At 35.3% G+C, this 6,590-nt stretch overlaps 1 non-coding gene across 1 annotated transcript; it reads left to right on the top strand.

The window, feature by feature from the left end:
* Window positions 1-3,120: 3,120 nt before the first annotated feature.
* LOC130852890 (U4 spliceosomal RNA) lies at window positions 3,121-3,258 on the top strand. The gene has a single exon (XR_009053591.1). It is a non-coding gene; the product is annotated as a U4 spliceosomal RNA (small nuclear RNA).
* The last annotated feature ends 3,332 nt before the right edge of the window (window positions 3,259-6,590 follow it).

The following is a 6,590-nucleotide window of genomic DNA, read 5'->3' as shown; positions in this document are numbered from 1 at the left end:
GTAGCCCAAAGAGAGGTGTGCTGCAGACGCTGACATACCTATGGATTGATTGGGAAGAGCGGCCAACCAGGTTGATGGTGCAAAGTCATGGCCGCCCTCCTTCCTAAGAGGACTCTCATTTGTTCCAGTATCCATATTCCTTGTGGTCATGCTTTTTAGGGGAGGTATGAAGGATCCCTAGCCCCTCGAACCTGCCTTATTCCTTTGGTTCGCTGTGGCCTGGGTATATGAAACTACTTGGGTTGATGAAGTACAAGGCCAAGTTGGCTTGAGGATGGAGTGGGATGGGAGTTCTACTGTTTTGGGGAAAGGATTTCCTCAAGAGAAAGTTTCTTTACTGCCTCTGGATAATGATCTAGGCATATAATCTCTGCTTCAGGCGTCCTGCATCTAGGAGGCCAAGAAGTTAAAGATGGCAGAGCAGAAATGTGACTTAGACTGGACCTAGGAGGAAGGATGGATTTGCACAAAAACGAAACCGTGTAGAAGCAAGAGCATTTCAAGACATGGTAAGAGCATAAATAAGAAAAAAAAAGTTGACTGGATCTGGTTTGTTAATTGAGCAATGTTGAAACCACTAAGTCTGGAACCAAAGGAATTCATAGGAGAAAGTTTTGATAAACGAGGAAAATTCACGGTTCCTCATCTGATCACTTCTCCCTTCAGGGATGTGGTACCATGCAGAATGCTTGGGCTTCCTACTTGCCCTAAGTCACTTGTGAATCTTCAGACTTCTTTCTTCAGGTGAAGAATGGGAAAGCCAGGAGGCCTAAAGGAATCTTGTGAGTCTATACCTATTGTAAAGTTAAGGGAGTTGTGCATAAGAATCACCCCGCTTAATTTTATCTTAACATCGTCTTTTAAAAATTATTTTTGTGAGCTTATGGATTTTCTCTGCTTTACTTCACAATGGGACATGTGTTGATCTGGTTGCCATCTAAAAGAGAGAAACTGACTTCCTATAGAAGTAAGAAGAATATGATATTTGTATATTGTAAATTTTTTTGAATCTTACAGAAAAGCCAGATCACATAGGAAAATATCATTATTTAAATTAAAATCGATTACCACCAAGATGGAATGGAACTAGCTATGCTTCAAAGTTTTGTGACTATTCATTCAACAGCCACTCTATGACTCCAGTGAACCAAGTGCATGAAGACGTATGAAGTAGACAATTTTTTATGATAGGAAATAAACTCCTAAGTGCATGAGATACTACTGAAAATATATGAACACTAAGTTATTATTAAACATACAAAACATTACCAAGATCATTTTGTTGCTGACATACACATATTTAATAAAATCTAGAAAGCCATTGATTGTTAAAGGCAGTATTCTTATTTTGAAACAAGTTATGCTTATTTATTTCCATAGCTGTACATTATTTACTGCATAAATATACCATAATTTATTTATCCATGCTAATATTAATGTCCAATTAGATTACTTCCAGTTTTTGGCTATTACAAATAATGTTACCCTGAGCATAATTTTACACATCTTTGCACACAAATACACTTTTCTGTTGGGTATTTTGAATGAAATTGAACGTTCGAGTTAAAATAGATGCTGCTAAACAATTTTGCAAAGTGATTATACCAATTTACTCTTCCACCAGCAATGTAGGAGAGTTCCATTTTTTTTTTTAATTGGAGTGTAGTTGCTTTACAATGTAGTGTTAGTTTCTGCTGTACAATGAAGTGGATCAGCTATATGTATACATCTATCCCCTCCCTCTTGGACTTCCCTCCTACCCCCTCCCATCCCACCTACCCACCCCACCCATCTAGGTCACCACAGAACACTGAGCTGAGCTCCCTGCACTATACAGCAGGTTCCCACCAGCTATCTGTTTTATAAATGGTAGTGTATTTATGTCATACCTAATCTCCCAGTTCATCCCACCCATCCCTCCCCCACCCATGTCCACACATCCATTCTCTACGTCTGCATCTCTATTCCTGACCTGCAAATAGGTTCATCTGTACCATTTTTCTAGATTCCACATATGTGCATTAATATACGATATTTGTTTTTCTGACTTCATTCTGTATGACAGACTCTAGGTCCATCCGTGTCTTTATAAATGACCCAATTTCATTCTTTTTATGGCTGAGTAATATTCCATTGTATACATGTACCACAGCTTCTTCATCCATTCCTCTGTTGATGGACATTTAGGTTGCTTCCATGTCCTGGCTATTGTGAATAGCGCTGCAAAGAACATTGGGGTGCGTGTGTCTTTTTGAAATATGCTTTTCTCAGGGTATATGCCCAGGAGTGGGATTGCTGGGTCACATGGTAGTTCTATTTTTAGTTTTTTAAATGGATACTGTTCTCCATAGTGGCTGTATCAATTCACATTCCCACCAATAGTGCAAAAGGTTCCCTTTTCTCCACATTCTCTCCAGCATTTGTTGTTTGTAGATTTTTTGTTGATGGCCATTCTAACCAGTGTGAAGTGTACCTCATTACAGTTTTGATTGACATTTCTCTAATAAGTAGTGATGCTAAGCATCTTTTCATGTGTTTGTTGGCCATCTGTATGTCTTCTTTGGAAAAATGTCTATTTAGGTCTTCTTCCCACTTTTTGATTGGGTTGTTTGGTTTTTGATATTGAGCTGCAAGAGCTGTTTGGAGATTAATCCCTTGTCAGTTGCTTCATTTGCAAATATTTTCTCCCATTCTGAGGGTTGTCTTTTTGTCTTATTTATGGTTTTCTTTGCTGTGCAAAAGCTTTTAAGTTTAATTAGGTCTCATTTATTTTTGTTTTTATTTTCATTACTCTAGGAGGTGGGTCAAAAAAGATCTTGCTGTGATTTATGTTAAAGAGTGTTCTTCCTGTGTTTTCCTCTAAGAGTTTTATAGTGTCCCCACTTACATTTAGGTCTTTAATCCATTTTGAATTTATTTTTGTGTATGATGTTAGGGAGTGTTCTAATTTCATTCTTTTACATGTAGCTGTCCAGTTTTCCCAGCACCACTTATTGAAGAGATTGTCTTTTATCCATTGTATAGTCTTGCCTCCTTTGTCCTAGATTAGGTGACCACAGGTGCGTGGGTTTATCTCTGGGCTTTCTATCCTGTTCTATTTGTTCTTTATACTGTCTTTCAAGCTTTGTATAGTGGCAATATCATAACCAATGAGGTTTATCGGAGGCACAATTATTGCTAATTGAAAACTATATTGTCTTTTGTTCAACATTGATGTCACATGTAACTTCTTTCACTTTATGGCTTGCAGTTTTTTCCTTTTGATAAATAGAAAATGTGAATTTTAATGTTGTCAAGCTTATCAATTTTTTTGCTCTATGATTAGTGATTTTTATTGTGTGAAGTTTCAGAAATATAAACTCTTGTGTTGTCTTCTAGAAATTTCATTGTCTTACTTTTTACACTTAGAGCTTAAAAATTTGTAATTTATCTGTAATTTATTCTTGACCGTGATGTGAGCTAGGGAAGAATCCAGATTTGTTTCTTTTTCATATGGCTATCCAATGACCCAGTATCACTTATTAAAAAGACCATTCTTTCTGTCACTGCACTACAGATATGAATCAATGACTAGATTTGGACAGATATACTGTTTGAGTCTGCGTTCTGTTCCATGGTAAGTTTGTCTAAGCTTCTCCCTCTTTCATACTGCTCTCACTATTGCAGTGTCATAAATCTTGATTTTTGGTATTATGCGGTCTCTAACTTTATTATTTTTTTGTTGTTCATAATTGTATTTGTTGTCCTAGTACCACTCATTTCCATATAAAGTTAAAAATCACCTCATTGACACACAGAAAATGTTGCTAAGACTTTTTCTGTTAGGATTAAGTTGAATCTATATTTCAGCATGGGAAAAAATTAATTTTTATAATAATAAGTCTTCTAACATGAAAATTCATACAATTCCATTAATTAGATCTCCTTTAATTTTATTCAGTAGTATTCCGTTGTTTTCTTTGTAGATGTCTTGACATTTTTCTTAGACTTATTCCCAGAAATTTGGTATTTTTTTGTTACTATCTAAAATGGTGTTATTTTTTATTTAATTTTTTATTTTATATTAGAGTATAGTTGATTTACAATGTTGTATTAGTTTCAGGTGTACAAAGTGATTCAGTTTTACATATACATATATCCATTCTTTTTCAGATTCTTTTTCCATATAGGTTATTACAGAATATTGAGTTGATTTCCCTGTGTTATACAATAGGTCCTTATTGATTATCTATTTTATATATAGTAGTATTTCTGTATTAATCCCAAACTCCTAATTTATCCTTCCCTCCCTCCCTCACCTTTCCCTTTTGGTAACCATAAGTTTGTTTTCAAAGTCTGTGAGTCTGTTTATGTTTTGTAAATAAGTTCATTTGTATCTTTTTTTGTAGATTCCACATATGAGGAATAACATATGATATTTCTCTTTCTCTGTCTCACTTCACTTAATAAGATAATCTCTAGTTGGATCTATGTTGCTGCAAATGGCATTATTTCAGTCTTTTTATGGCTAATACTCCATTGTATACATGTACCACATCTTCTTTATCCATTTCTCTGTCAGTAGACATTTAGGTTGCTTCCATGTCTTGGCTAATATAAATAGTACTACTATGAACATTGGGGTGCATGTATTTTTTTGCATTATGGTTTTCTCTGGATATATGTCCAGGAGTGGGATTGCAGAATCATATGGTATCTCTATTTTTAGTTTTTTTAAGGAACCTCCATACGGTTCTCCATGTTGGTGGTACAGATTTACGTTCCCACCAGCAGTATAGGAGGGTTCCCTTTTCTCCACACCCTCTCCAACATTTATTGTTTGTAGATTTTTTGATGATGGCCATTCTGACTGATGTGAGGTAATACCTCATTGTAGTTTTTATTTGCATTTCTCTATTAATTAGCCATGTTGAACATCTTTTCATGTGCTTTTTTGACTGTCTATCTTCTTTGGAGAAATGTCTGTTTAGATCTCCCACCTATTTTTTGATTGGGTTGTTTGGGTTTTCTTTTTTTGATATTGAGCTGCATGAGCTGTTTGTATATTTTGGAGATGAATCCCTTGTTGTTCACATTGTTTGTTCGCAATATTTTCTCCCAGTCTTTGGATTTTTTTCATTTTGTTTATGATTTCCTTTGCTGCACAAAAGCTTTTGAATTTAATTAGTTCCCATTTGTTTATTCTTGTTTTTATTTTCATTACTACTCTAGAAGGTGGATCCAAAAATATATTGCTGCAATTTATGTCAAAGAGCATTCTGCCTATATTTTCCTTTAACAGTTTTATAGTATCAGATCTTACATTTAGGTCTTTAATCCATTTTGAATTTATTTTTGTGTATGATGTTAATGAATGTTCTAGTTTCATTCTTAAGCAATCTTGAGAAAGAAAAATGATGCTGGAGGAATCAGGTGCCTGACTTCAGACTATACTACAAAGCTACAGTAGTCAAAGCAGTATGGTAGGACTTCCTAGGTGGTGCAATGGGTAAGAATCCACCTGCCAATGCAGGGGACACAGGTTCAATTCCTGCCCCAGGAAGATACCACATGCCGCGGAGCAACTAAGCCCATGCACCACAACTATTGAGCCTGCGCTCTAGAGCCCATGAGTCACAACTATTGAGCCCATGTTCCGCAACTACTGTAGCCCACGTGCCTGGAGCCTGTGCTCTGCAACAAGAGAGGACACTGCAATGAGAAGCCCACGCACCACAATGAAGAGTAGCCCCTGCTCGCTGCAACTAGAGAAAGCCCATGTGCAGCAACGAAGACCCAACATAGCCAATAAAATAAACACGTTAAAAAAAAAAAACAGTATGGTACTGGCACAAAAACAGACATATAGATCAATGGAACAGGATAGAAAGTGAAAAAATAAGTGGCATTATTTTAAAACTATTATCTATTATGCTAGCATATAGAAATAGAATTTGTTTTTGTATATTTATGGTTTCAGTTCTTACTTGGGAAAAATTCTTTTATTTATGAATTGGCCAGGAATGCCAGGAAAATATTGACAATAGATAACCTTATCTCATTCCCAACCTCAGAAGGAAAGCTTTAAATAATAACTTAGGATGCTTGCAATAGGTGTTTTTAAACATACCCTTTAATCAGTTGAAGAAAATTTCTTCCTATTTCCAGATTTTAAAGTTTTTAAAATTTAGCTTGTTTTTAAACATGAATGGGTATTTAATTTTGTTAAAAGCTTAATTTTCCATAATTGGGGATTTTTCTAGTTATATTTTTGTTGTAAGTTTCTAGTGTAAGTCCACTCTGATCAGAGAGGATACTCTGAATGATTTCAATCAATCTGAAAAATTTTGAAAAGTTTTAATTATATAGTATATTGTCAATTTTGTCACATGCTATGTTTACACTTGAAAAGGCTGTGAATTCTGTCATTGTTGAATGCAGGGTCCTATATACAACCATTACATCAATGTACCACTTAGTTTGTTAATTGTGTTATTCAAATTTTCTATACACTTAACGCTTAAATTTTTTCTGCCTACCTATTCTATCAGGTGGTAAGTGGACTCAAAATCTGCTGAAAGTTTTCTGGCAAATGTAGCTTAGGAATAGAA

The sequence above is a fragment of the Hippopotamus amphibius genome, chromosome 4, assembly GCF_030028045.1.
Source record: "Hippopotamus amphibius kiboko isolate mHipAmp2 chromosome 4, mHipAmp2.hap2, whole genome shotgun sequence".
In the NCBI taxonomy this organism is placed as follows: domain Eukaryota; kingdom Metazoa; phylum Chordata; class Mammalia; order Artiodactyla; family Hippopotamidae; genus Hippopotamus; species Hippopotamus amphibius.
The sequence above is the reverse complement of the archived record's forward strand: the minus strand, read 5'-3'. Positions and strand labels throughout refer to the sequence as shown.